Source organism: Sus scrofa, chromosome X, assembly GCF_054392235.1.
Source record: "Sus scrofa isolate SSC_HxYL_T2T_F1_AM1 chromosome X, Sscrofa_HxYL_maternal_Yorkshire_Landrace_v2.0, whole genome shotgun sequence".
In the NCBI taxonomy this organism is placed as follows: domain Eukaryota; kingdom Metazoa; phylum Chordata; class Mammalia; order Artiodactyla; family Suidae; genus Sus; species Sus scrofa.
Window position 1 is genome coordinate 17,356,124 of NC_139401.1, and position 13,211 is coordinate 17,369,334.

At 46.5% G+C, this 13,211-nt stretch overlaps 1 protein-coding gene across 1 annotated transcript in view; it reads left to right on the plus strand.

Moving 5' to 3' along the window:
- The first annotated feature begins 4,092 nt into the window (after positions 1-4,092).
- The window catches only part of NHS (NHS actin remodeling regulator), a 490,359-nt gene continuing 481,240 nt past the window's right edge, over positions 4,093-13,211 (plus strand). The window contains exon 1 of the mRNA XM_085008588.1: positions 4,093-4,744. The gene's annotated coding sequence lies outside the window, so the exon portion shown is untranslated. The remainder of the gene's footprint in view (positions 4,745-13,211) is intronic.

Here is a 13,211-nt window from a genome sequence, read left to right on the forward strand (position 1 = left end):
TTCAGATAGAGTGCTCTATAAGTATCAATTAAGTCCATCTGGCCTATTGTGTCATTTATAGCTTGTGTTTTGTTACTGATTTTCTGTCTGGGTGATCTCTCCAATGATATAAGTGGGGTGTTAAAGTCCCCCATTATTATTTTGTTACTTTCTCCTTTTATGTCTGTTAAAATTTGCCTTTTATATTTAGGTGCTCCTGTGATGGGTGCATATATATTTACAATTGTTAGATCTTGTTAGGTTGATCCCTTGATCATTATATCGTGTCCTTCTTTGTCACTTTTAACAGTCTTCATTTTAAAGTCTATTTTGTCAGATATAAGTATTGCTGCTGCAGCTTTTTTTTTGATTTCTGTATGCATGGAATACCTTTTTCCATCCTCTCACTTTCATTCTGTATGTGTCTCTAAATTCGAAGTGAGTTTCTTGAAGATATCATATATACAGGTCTTGGTTTTGTATCCATTCAGCCACTCTATGTCTCTTGGATAGCTCCTTTAATCAGTTTACATTTAAGGTAATTATATGTATGTTCTTTGTTATTTTTTTTATTTTTATTTTTTTTAGGGATGCACCTGTGGCATATGGAAGTTCCCAGGCTAGGGGGTGAATCAGAGCTGCTGCTACCAGCCTACATCACAGCCACAGCAATGCAGGATCTGAGCTGTGTCTGTAACTTACACCACAGCTCATGGCAACGCAAGATCCTTAACCCACTGGGCAAGATCAGGGATTAAACCCGCATCCTCATGGATACTAGTGGGGTTTGCTTCCGCTGAGCCACAATGGGAACTCCCTGTATGTATGTTCTTATGGCCGTTTTGTTGATTGTTTTGGATTTGTTCTTATAGGTGGTTTTTTTTCCCTTTGTTCTTCTTTTGTTCTCTTGTGATTTGATGACCATCTTTAGTGTTACATTTGGATTCCTATTTCTTTCTTGTTTGTTTGTAGCTATTACAGATTTTTGGTTTGTGGTTACCTTAAGGTTTTGGTATACTAGTCTGTATATATATGGGTTTGTTTTAAGTTGCTAATCTCCTAATTTCAAATGCATTTTAAAAACCCTCCACTGAATGGGAGAAAATATTTGCAAATGATATGCCTGATAAGGGATTAATTCCCAACATCTATAAACAACTCATACAACTCAACATCAAAAAAACACAACTGATTGAAAAATGGACAGAAGACTTGAATAGACAGTTTTCCAAGAAGGAAATGCAAATGGCTAACAGGTACATGAAAAGATGTTCAACATCACTAATCATCAGGGAAATACAAATCAAAACCACAATGACGTAGCATCTTACACCTATAAGAATGGCTGTCATCAAAAAGAACACAAATAACAAATACGGGTGAGGATGTGGAGAAAGGGGGACACTTGTACACTGTTGGTGGGCGTCTAAATTGGTACAGCTACTGTGGAAAACAATATGGAGATTTCGCAAAAAGCGAAAAATAGGGAGTTCTTGCTGTGGTGCAGTGGGTTAAGGATCCAACTGCTGTGGCTTGGGTCACTGAAAAGGCACAATTTGACCCTAGCCCAGGGCAGTGGGTTAAGGATCCATTGTTGCAGCAGCCGTGGCACAGGGGCACAGCTCTAGCTCAGATTCAGTCCCTGGCCTGGCAACTTCCATATGCCATGGTTTCACCCCCCCAAAAAAAAACCCACTAAAAATAGAACTGCCATATAACCCAGCAGTTCCATTCCTGGGTATATATGCAGAAAAACAGAAAACACTACTTCGAAAAGAAACATGTACCCCTAATGTTCATAGCAGCATTATTTATAATTGCCAAGATATGGAAGCAACCTAAGTGTACATCAACAGATGAATGGGTAATGATGTGTATATGTGTGTGTGTTGTGTATTCAGTCAAAACAAAAATGTAAAAAAAAGAAAAGCATAGAACAAAAAGTAGAACTGAGTTGTTTTCCTTTTTTTGCTGTTGATAGTATGAATCTATTGAGGTTGAAGGGTAATTCCCTTCTGGGTGGCTGGTAAATGATGAATGGGAGCAGCAGTACCAGACTGACATCTTCTGGACGAGGCGTGGTTGCCAAGCCATTAGGCAGTCCCTGTGGATCCCTAGCCACTTTGTCCTTAACCTTGTTATACTTTGGGCAGAAAAGCATTTCACTGCAGAAGGGGCTTTTGAAATCGTTGAAAAATCCTGATAGATTATTTCCATAAGGTTTAGTGCTCAGTTGGTCCTTGTGTTCCATCTTTGCTTGACTTGGTTTGCATATCCCAAATTCAACCCTCAGAAGATAGTTCCACCCACATGCCACTAAAATACAACATCACATTATGGGATGAAAAACAGACCTAGGTTTGAATCTTAGTTCTGTTGATTATTAGCAAGGTGATCTTTGGCAGGGCTATAGTTTCCAAAGATGGCTGCAGCAATATCTTCCAAGACATGTTTTTCTATGACTTTGCCCTCCCCCACCAGAAGGTGGAGTCTAATTCCCCTCCCCTTGGTTCTGAATGGGCAGGGCACATAGAACGTGGTAAAAGTAATACTGCATGGCTTCTGAGGTTAGGTCATAAAAAGATCATGCAATTTCTGCCTGGTTCTTTTGAGACACTCGTGTTGCTTATTACCTAGCCACCATGCTGTGAGGAAGCCCAAGAAGCATGTGGGATGGCCCAAGGGCAGAGGAGTCAAGGTCCCTGACCCATAGTCCTGACTGCGTTCCTAATTGACAGCTGACAATAGATTGCTAACCATGTGAATGAGCCATATTGAAAGTGGATCTTCTAACCCCCAGTTTAGGTGACTCAACGGATACCACTGAGAATAGAGGTAACCCATCCCTTATGACTCCTTCCTAAATTGAAGATAATGTGAGGTCAAAAAGCAATTATTGTTGAAATTCCCGTCGTGGCACAGTGGTTAATGAATCTGACTAGGAACCATGAGGTTGCGGGTTCGATCCCTGGCCTTGCTCAGTGGGTTAAGGATCCGGCGTTTCCATGAGCTGTGGTGTAGGTTGCAGACGCGACTTGGATCCCGCGTTGCTGTGGTTCTGGTGTAGGCTGGCGGCTAAGCTCCGATGAGACCCCTAGCCTGGGAACCTCCATATGTCGCAAGAGCGGCCCAAGAAATGGCAAAAAGACAAAAAAAAAAAAATTATTGTTATTTTTTTAAGCCACTAAATTTTGGGATGGGTTGTTGCACTGTAATAGGTAACTGCAGCATTTGGGACCCAGAAGTCCTACATTTCAGAATACTCCTATAGATACACAATCATTGGTATATAAGTAGGTTTATAAAGAGGTGTTTGTGTCTTAGCTGTAGGGGAAGACCGAACACAAGTTCTGAAGTAGCCAGAACACAAGTCAACAGAGAAATGGTTGCATAAATGATTTGTTCTATTCACAGTGTGTAGATTATACAGTTACTACAAAGAGTTAATTATATCTATATTAATTGCCTTAGAAAGATGTCTGTGTTGTATTAAGAGAAGCAATTTGCCGAATAATTTGTAGTATGATCCAATTTTGTAAAAATTAATAACAGTTAACCCCCTGTGTGCATGTGTCCATATGTTTATAGGAATATGGAGAAATGTGTAGAAATATACACACCGTGTTGAGAGCATTGGTTACTCTAGCAAGATGGAGCTGGGGCAGGCACGGCCCCTGGTCATGGTGGTGATACTGAGGAGGGAGGGATTGGGGGTAAAAATAGTAACTTCACACATCTGTGGATTGCGATGAGCCCATGTTGTCTTTGAAATAAAAGAAATCCAGTAAAGGGAAAGAAATGTCCTAGTTAAGAAAGGAAAGAAGGAAGGGCATGGAACTTGAACTCGGACAGATCCGGTCTCGAATCCTAGATGTGGCACGTTCTAAGTAACCTAGGGCCAGTCGCCTGGCTTTCCTGGGCTTCTGTTTTTCTCACGTGTAAAGGAAGAATACCACCTCTCTGGCAGAGTGGCTGTGAGGATTCAGTCGGAACATCATGTCCTGTGAGTAACCCCAGTGTAAAGCCAGCTTCCCCGTATCCAGCCTTGGCTGAGAGCCCATTTGAAGCAACACAGTCCAGCAGACACAAAAGAAACGAATACTTCAGGCTTTTGTTCTTTCTCAAGGAAATGTCGAAAGGGAATCGGGGGCAAGTGAAATGTTAGCAAATTTCATCCAAAGCCCCTGTCACACCGCTTCCCCTCTTCAGCCTCCGCACAGACGATGGTGACGATGGTGACTCAGCGATCCCTGACTGTGTGCCAGGAACAAGTGTTTTGCGTGTATTATCACTTCCCAAGGTCAAACATCGTTAAGCCGCGGCGCAGCCCGCCGGGACTGCTAGCCCTGCAGTCGGGCTGCACAGCCGCTCCTCTCAACCACATCACCTCCCGGTGCTGCAGCGGCTCTCACTCTTTCTCTGCCTCTCGGCTCCTCCGTGCTGCCAAGTTTCTCCCCTCACTCTTGTCTGATTCCATCCGTCCTTGCGTCACAGGGCGCCGTTCTGGGCAGCCTGCTCCCGGTCCTCGCTTGGTCTCGGGCGAAGCGTAGGGAGTCTCGGCATGGCCCTTGGCACCCCCTTCTGCGAGAGTTTAGTGTGACCTTGGTGAGCAAAAATTGACTTCTCGTGCTGGGGACGCTGCAAAAAATGGCCACAAATTCTTCCCCGTCCCCGCGTACCCACTCTTGCTACCTTTGCGGGTCATGGGACTTGATTGAGCGTCGTGGGACTTGATTGAGCGCCATGGGACGGTAGCCATTGTGAGGTAAGAAGCGTCTTCATAAGCGCCTGCCTAAGAGTTCCCTGGTGGCCTAGTGCGTTAAGGACCTGGCGTTGTCTCTGCTGTGGCTTGGGTGCAATCCCCAGCCTGGGACCTTCCACATGCTGCAGGCATGGCCGAAAAAAGTGCCTGCCTGATGGGGTTCGTGTCTGTCCTAAGAGCAGAGAGCATGTGGAGGAGAACCAATGCGCCTCCTCTGACTGCGGACTGGTTGATGACGTCAACTGGTGGCTGACCTACCGCAGCTCTCAGATGAGGCTGGAATAGGTCGGAAAAGCTGGCCAGCGGAATCTAAGGCAGTTTGCCTTCTGGAAGAATTACGGACTCAGTAGTTGTTGATCCACAGTCAGCTTTGTGTGAAGCATTCAGGGCATAATAGGTGCTCAAAAATTTTGAATTTCCTTCTTGCCCTTCCCCTTCCCCCATCCTTACTCTTTCTCTTAACCTGAGAAAAGTAGGGCCATTCAGGTCAACGTACGAGTTAAACCAGCTCGGTGGACCTGTGCCATTTTGTTTCCGGTGGGTGTTAGCTCCTGGGCCAGCGCCAGTCAGGCTTCACTCGACCGGTGCTTGGCCTTTGTGGCAGAGCATGTTTTCCCCAAATGGCCGTAACATTTCCAGTCCCACATGTTCTTCCAGAACCTTCCTATTCACCCATCCTGAGGTGGAGTCTCTATTGCTTTCCCTTGAACATTGGGTGGGCCTTTCTGACAGCCTCATCTAACAGACTACAATATCAGTTGTGACTAATTGGTGACGTCCCAGGCTGGATCATAAAAGGCACTGCAGCTTTGGCCTTGCACATATGCCCTCCCTCTCTCTCTCCCTGCATCCCCCCCATCACCTGCCCTCTCCCCCCACCTCTCTCTGTTCCTTCTCCCGGCTCCATCCCTCTCCAGGCATTATTGGCATCCCGAGTTACTGTCTAAGGAGTCTACTGTGTGGCTGCCATGTTGGAGAAGCCACAGGGAGAAACCATACAGAGACAGAGATGCCCAAAGAGCCCCCGCTGGTCAAGTCCTGCCAGCCCAGGCACTAAACATTTGACCAAATGAGTCTGCAACATGACCTCAGTCCCATTCCCTCTCTAAGTGCAACTGCAGGAATAACTCTCTAACCCCCTCTTTGGGAGCAGTAGGCAAGTAATCTGTGACCGTGTCTGGCATGGTTACAAAGCCGTGTGCTGTTGACGTGGTTTTTCTTACCTGTGTGATCCATGGTTTAGAACTCAAGGCTGGTGCTCACCAATGGGACAGTGAGTGTGCAAACCAGTCCATAGTGGGCAACATAGAGTCAGACCTCACAGAGTTAGAGAATTAGGAAGGGAATGCTGAATTAGGGAAAATCTGATTTTGTGGTTAATTTTTAAATGTTATTTTGCACCTTTTTTTTTTTTTACTAAAATATTTATGATCTTTATTAAATATGTGTTTTTTAATTACTCAAATGAATTTATCATGTCTGTAGTTGTATAATGATCATCATAGTCCAATTTCACAGGATTTCCATCCCACAACCCAAGCACATCCCCCCACCCCCCAAACTGTCTCCTCCGGAGACCATAAGTTTTTCAATGTCTAAGTCAGCATCTGTTCTGCAAAGAAGTTGAGTTTGTCCTTTTTTTTTTCAGATTCTACATGTCAGTGAAAGCATTTGATATTGGTGGCTCGTTGTCTGGCTGACTTCATTTAGCATGATAGTTTCTAGGTCCATCCATGTTGCAAAAAATGCTGGTATTTTGTTCTTTTTAATGGCTGAGTAATACTCCATTGCGTATATGTACTATATCTTCTTGATCCACACCTCTGTCGATGGCCATTTAGGTTGTTTCCATGTCTTGGCTATTGAAGAGAGTGCTACCATGAACACTGGAGTACATGTGTCTTTGCGAGTCATGGCTTTCTCTGGAGAGATGCCCAGGAGTGGGATTGCTGGGTCACATGGGAGTTCTATGTGTAGTTTTCAGAGGCATCTCCATACTGTTTTCCACAGTGGTTGCACCAATTGACAATCGCACCAACAGTGTCATAGGGTTCCTTTTTCTCCACACCCTCTGCAGCACTTACTGTTTGTGGACTTTTTGATGATGGCCATTCTGGCTGGTGTAAGGTGGTACCTCATCGTGGTTTTGATTTGTATTTCTCTACTCATGAGTGACATTGAACATCTTTTCATGTGTTTTTTGGCCATCTGTATATCTTCTTTGGAGAACTGTCTGTTGAGATCTTCTGCCCATTTTTGGATGGGGTTGTTTGTTTTTTTGGTATGGAGCTGCAAAGGTGTTTATAAATTTTGGAGATGAATCCCTTGTCAGTTGATTCATTTGCAAAGATTTTCTCCCATTCTGTGGGCTGTCTTTTCTGCTGCACCTTTCAAATAGTCACACCAGCAAAGACATGTAGCCCAGTGGCTGACATCATAAAGGCACCTACTATGTACCAGGTCCTGTTCTAAGTGCTTTCTGTGTATTAAGTAATTTAATCATCACAATACCACCATATGGGAAATACTGTTTTTACCTTATTTAAAAAAATATGTCAGGAGTTCCCGTCATGGCTCAGTGGTTAACGAATCCAACTAGGAATCACAAGGTTTCGGGTTCGATCCCTGGCCTTGCTCAGTGGGTTAAGGATCTGGCGTTGCCGTGAGCTGTGGTGTAGCTCGCATATGCAGCTCGGACCCCACATTGCTGTGGCTGTGGTGTAGGCCGGCGGCTACAGCTCTGATTCGACCTCTAGCCTGGGAACCTCCATATGCCATGGGTGTGGCCCTAAAAAGACAAAAAAAAAAAAAAAAAGTCAAAGGTCACATGAGTAAGAAATGGTACAGTTAGAATTTGGACCTTGCAGACTGGCTCCAGAATCCCTGACTTTAATCACCAAGCTATACTGTTTGTTAATAATTGTTAAACAAATGTTTCCAAATTAACTTCTAAGAAAACTAACATTTTAAGTAAATGGTTTATAAGCAAATGTTGATACCTTGGGAGATGATAATGAGGATTCTGGCTTAAAATACTCAAAATGACTTCTGAATAGAATAAAAATCTGGAGATCCCATTGTGGCTCAGCAGTAATGAAGCTGACTAGTATCCATAAGGATGCGGGTTTGATCCCTGGCCTTGCTCAGTGGGTTAAGGATCTGGCGTTGCTGTGAGCTGTGATGTAGGTTGCAGATGCAGCTTGGATTCTGTGTGGCTGTGGCTGTGGCATAGGCCTAGAGCTCTAGCTCCAGTTTGACCCCTAGCTTGGGAACTTCCCTATGCTGTGCGTGCAGCTTTAAAAATCAAAAAAAAAAAAAAAAAAAGAAGAAAAGAAAAAAAAATCCTTTTCACAAAATTGTGAATATAAGAATTATGAAACAAATACTCTATCCTATATCCAACCAGATGCTAGATTTTGTTTCATCCACTTTAAGTATAGGGAAAACCTCTTACACCTATTAATAATTAACAATAAAAGCTGGTATAAAATAGGGGTAAATTATACACTTATTAAAAACTCCACAATAAAGTTTTTGGAATAAGCCTTTGGAGAGTAAAGCAACACCAGTGACCTAAACTTTATTAGACATATGGATCACATAACAAACTTTGGTTTCAAGCCAGCATATGTGCTGTGAGGATGCTTTCCCTCCAGAACAGTTCCAGAATGGGACCCCTTCCTCGGCCCACCACTAATGGCTCCGTAGTCTCAGGCAGCTTCCTCTCTCACCTGGATTGTACACTAGCCTTCTGCTCTTGGCGCGAGCGATCCTCTGCACCCACACAGCAGCCACAGTGACCTTGCAGAGATGGGACTCAGATGTCTTGTGTTTAAAACCCTCCAGTGGCTTTTGGCGACACTTTACTCACCTCTCTGAGCACCTCTGGCCCTGCTCACGCTCCCTCCCTCCCTCCCCCCCCCCAGCCCAGCCACCCTGGCCTTTGTCCTCTCTCTTTGGTGACACACCTTCCAGGCTGTGCTGGCTGTTTCCTCTACCCTCAGGTGTTCCCCTCTCTCACTCCTTCCCTTCATCTGGGTTTCAGCAATATTGTCGCCTGTTGCGAGAGGTCATCCCTTCACTGCCTTTTCCAAATGTGCGGCCCATAGTCATTCTCCATCACGTGACCCTGTTTGCTTCCTCTATGGGACATGCTGTGACTTGTTTATCTTGGTCTTTTGTTTGTTTGTTGCCTTGCTGGCTGTCTACGCCTTTAGCTCTTTTGTCGGAACAGACCACCCCAAGACCTAATGACGTAAATCATCACTTATTTAAATGGCTCCTGAGTTTCCAGCTGCCCATCTGGTCTAAGCTCAGCTGGATCCTTCTTCCGCTGGGCCAGACCCTCCCGCTTCGGCCATCAGGTCAGCGGGGACAGGCTGGTCAGCGGCGGGAAGGCGGGGGCCCTGGGCCTCCCTCCACCTGCTCCCTCACCCTCCAGCACGTTAGCCCCGGCTGGTTCACGGGGCCACTGTAGTGTTGGAGGAGCTTGAGAGCAGACGTTCCAAAGCGTCTGGAGGTCTAAGCCAGCAGTCAAATCAGGGTCGCTTCCGTTGCATTCCACTGGGAAGTAAGGCACGAGGCCAGCTGGGAGCCAAGGACCGAGGAAATGGACCCCACCTCGCAGGGAGGGAGCGGCCAAGTCTGGTGGCCTTTACGGCGTGTGGCCACGCGCCCAGCGGCTGGCAGCTGTTGGCCAAGTGCTGCGGCTCCAAAGCCCTACCTGCCGTGGGGTTCCTTCCGGTCAGCCCCCTCTTGCGTCCTCCCTTCGCTTTAAGCTCTTCAAGATGTGGCCCTTCTGCCTTTCCCATTAACCCGCTCGGGCACGCAGCCACCTACTGAGAAACTGTCGCTTTAGAGAAAAATGACCCGAGCCGGAATGGCAGGAGGGGCGGTAATAGGAGACAGTCCCGCATGAAAGAGTGAGGCGGAAAATCTGTCAGGTTCTGGAAGAGAAAAATCTTCTCGAAAGGGCACATCTGCCAAGATTGCACTTTCGCAGGCAGCCTGCTCGGCTGGGAATGAGGTCAGCGCGGAGCTGGTGTCTTCGCCGGCAGCCGGGCCCGGGGACAGAGCGGAGGGATTTTGACAAGCACCCAGTTGGATCTCCCAAAGCCGTGCTCCGCAGCCCATCTTAAAAAAAAAAAAAAAGAAGGGGAGCTCCCTCCCTGCCATGGACTTGGAATTAGGCTCTGTGGCGTTGCCCCTCCTCTTACCTGAAAGGCTTGCTTGCAGGTCGATGCTGCAGAAGGCAGTCGGTGAAAGAGGCAGCCCACCCCTAAGCATTTAGACCTGACCTACTACCTTTGCAGTGCTTGGCAGCGTGTCCTCAGGGCACCAAGAGCTAGGAGGTTGTGCCCTTGGAGAACTTCAGATCCCCAAGACCCTGGGCCAGGGAGGCTTTCCCTGAGGTTGGATTTGGGGTGGACGGCCCCACGTCCATCACAGTGGTGATTTTCTTCAAAGGCGCAGGCATCTGCCAAGCACTGTGTGCCATCCCGCCTTCAACCTCCACCACAGCCCTCTCTGGAGGGCAGGACTGTTTGTAGCACCGCCTCATCAGTGGAAATTGCAGCCCAAAGTTACAGAACGAATGAGTGGCCAAGCCAAGATTGTGCTTTTTTTTGGGCCACGCCCAAGGCATATGGAGGTTCCCAGGCCAGGGGTCGAATTGGAGCCATAGCTGCTGACCTACACCACAGCCACAGCCATACCAGATATGAGCCAGATCTGTGACCAACACCACAGCTCGCGGCAACGCCGGATCCTTAACCCACTGAGCAAGGCCAGGGATCAAACCCACAACCTCATGGTTCCTAGTCGGATTCATTTCCACTGTGCCACACCGGTAACTCCCAAGCCAAGATTTCAACACGACTCTGTCCCACTCCAAGCTGGAACACCATCCTGGCTGCCATATCTCAGATGCTCAACGGGGGAACCTACACAGCAACGTTTATTCCTACCACGGGCCAGACTTTGCCTGGGTTATTTCACTCAGTCCCCACCATAGCCGTAGGAGATAGTTATTCTGTCTGTCCCACACATGAGAAGCTGAGGCACAGAGGGACTAAGTTCTTACCTAAGGTCACAAGGCAGCTCAGAATGGCCCAGGGTTTCTCCATAATTTCGTGAGCTGATAGTGACCCTCCAGCAACTTCTTGTTCTGGGTGCTGATCTGGTTTAGTGATTGGAGACCTGCCACCTGCCCACCCCCACGTACCTTTAGGACACAGTCACGTGGGAATCCTGGCTCTTTCCAGAAAGCTTCCCGCTGACCCCGACCCCTTTCAGAGCTGGTCTGTCATGAATTCCACTCTTCTTGCTGCCCTCGGTCCCCTCCCGGCTGGAATCCAGTCACCTTTTCACTTGGCTCCTTCCTGGTTGGAGGGCGGCTCTGTGGAAGCCACTTCCTGCCCCACCCCATCTGACAAGGCAGAGTCTGCCCTGGATCCAGCGGCTGATCTCAAGCAAAGGAAAGCTGATGCAGAAGAAGGGGCCGAGGATGCCCAGCCCTTCAGGCTTCTGGACCCAATACCCAGCTTCTGTCTGAGACCTTTCCAGCTAGAGAGGCTCCAGAAATGACGGCAACAAACCCTCCCCTTCTATGTAGGATGGGACTGATGCTCAGACAGGTCCTAGCCAGGACAGAGTCAAACAGCTCCTTAGTGACAGAGCCGGGCCTAGCGCGCGCATTCTGAACTCACTGTCCTTTCCAGCCACTCACTGCAGGGTTGCCCAGCTTCGGTCCCGTCAGGACCATCTTCACAATTTTGGCCACATCCACGCGCCATCTGTGCCATTGATGGCTTAAGATTTTCTTTAAATCGACGAGTGTTTTAAACAAATCAAATGTATTGAAACGGGAAGCTTCACATTGCTAATCAATAGAGCAAATATAAAATGAGATCATTTTGCACCTCACTGGCAGCATGTCTTTCAGCTTCTGGAAAACAAGGCCCTAGAAGTAACCCTGAGAAGGGGCTCTGAGCTCAAGTTTCTCCTCAGTTACTCACCAGCTGCAATGTCGTGGGAAATCTCTTCACCTTTCTGAGTCTCTGTCTCCTCATCACGTTAGGCTCCCCCTCCACACGCCTGACAGATGTGTTATGAGAATCAAACATGGGATAGACAGACCAGAAAGAGCTTTGTTGGCTCAAACAAGTTAAGCCAAGGAACGTTTGCGTTATCACTCTGCTTCTGAGAATCCTAGGCCAGGGAGCAGATCCGAGCAGTAATTGGGGCAACGCCAGATCCTTAACCCACTGTGTTGGGCCAGGGATTGAACCTGCACCTCCACAGAGACAAGTTGGATCATCAGGCCACTGTACTACAGCAGGGACTCCTAGCACCCCTCCTCTTAAAGATTATGTTATGAAATGTAAACATATTGAACACCTGATTTCTAATGTCTCTCAAACTTAGTTTTAAAGATTCTTGCTGCCTGGACCATCCCCTGATCACATTCAAGAGAAACCTTCTCTTAATTACACGTTTACTTTCTCTATACTTGAGTAAAGGAACATAGCACTTTCTAGCTTGTATTAGAATGATTTTCATGTCTTATTTCCCCTCAGGTTTGTGTATCTGTGTATGCATGTGTGTATGCCTTGATGGGTCATTAGTGATCTTCACCAAGTAGTTCTGGCTCTGTACGTCCAGGCATGTGGTGGAATGGCATTTCCTGGCCCCTTCTGGTGGACTGGGGTCATATGACTTGTTCTGCTCAATGATTTGTGAGCAGAACGTATGAGTCACTTCTGGGCTGACTCATGAATCTGCTGTGAAAATTTTTCTGGGATTCTTTGCTCTGGCATAGTCACGGGTAACATGAACACAGGTCTATCTGCTCGGGTCCCTGAGAGGCCATGAAGGGCAAAGTCCTCCTGTCAGTCAATAATGGGTGTATACGATCAGCAAGATTTTATAACTTTTTTGTTGTAAGAGATATTTGTGGTTGAGGTATCAGAGCTATTTGTTACTACAGCAAAACCTAACCTATTCTGACTGCTATAACTCAGTGGTTTCCAATTCTAGTTATTAGTGTGTGATATGAGAGATAGGCAACATCTTAGGAGCTGCAAAGCTTGACTTTTGGCAGGGAAAATTTTTTAACCAGTCATGGGAATGACCTTAAAATGCATATATAAAATGCTTCCAAATTGTTCAGAAAGAAATAAATTTGTTTCTATTTGTAGAAGACATCATTTTATTTATTTATTTAAAAATTTTTTTTCTTCCTGCTGTTCAGCATGGGGATCAAGTTATTCTTACATATATACATTTTTCCCCCACCCTTTGTTCTGTTGCAACATGAGTATCTAGACACAGTTCTCAATGCTACTCAGCAGGATCTCCTTGTAAATCTATTCTCAGTTGTGTCTGATAAGCCCAAGCTCCCGATCCCTCCCACTCCCTCCCTCTCCCATCAGGCAGCCACAAGTCTTTTCTCCAAGTCCATGATTTTCTT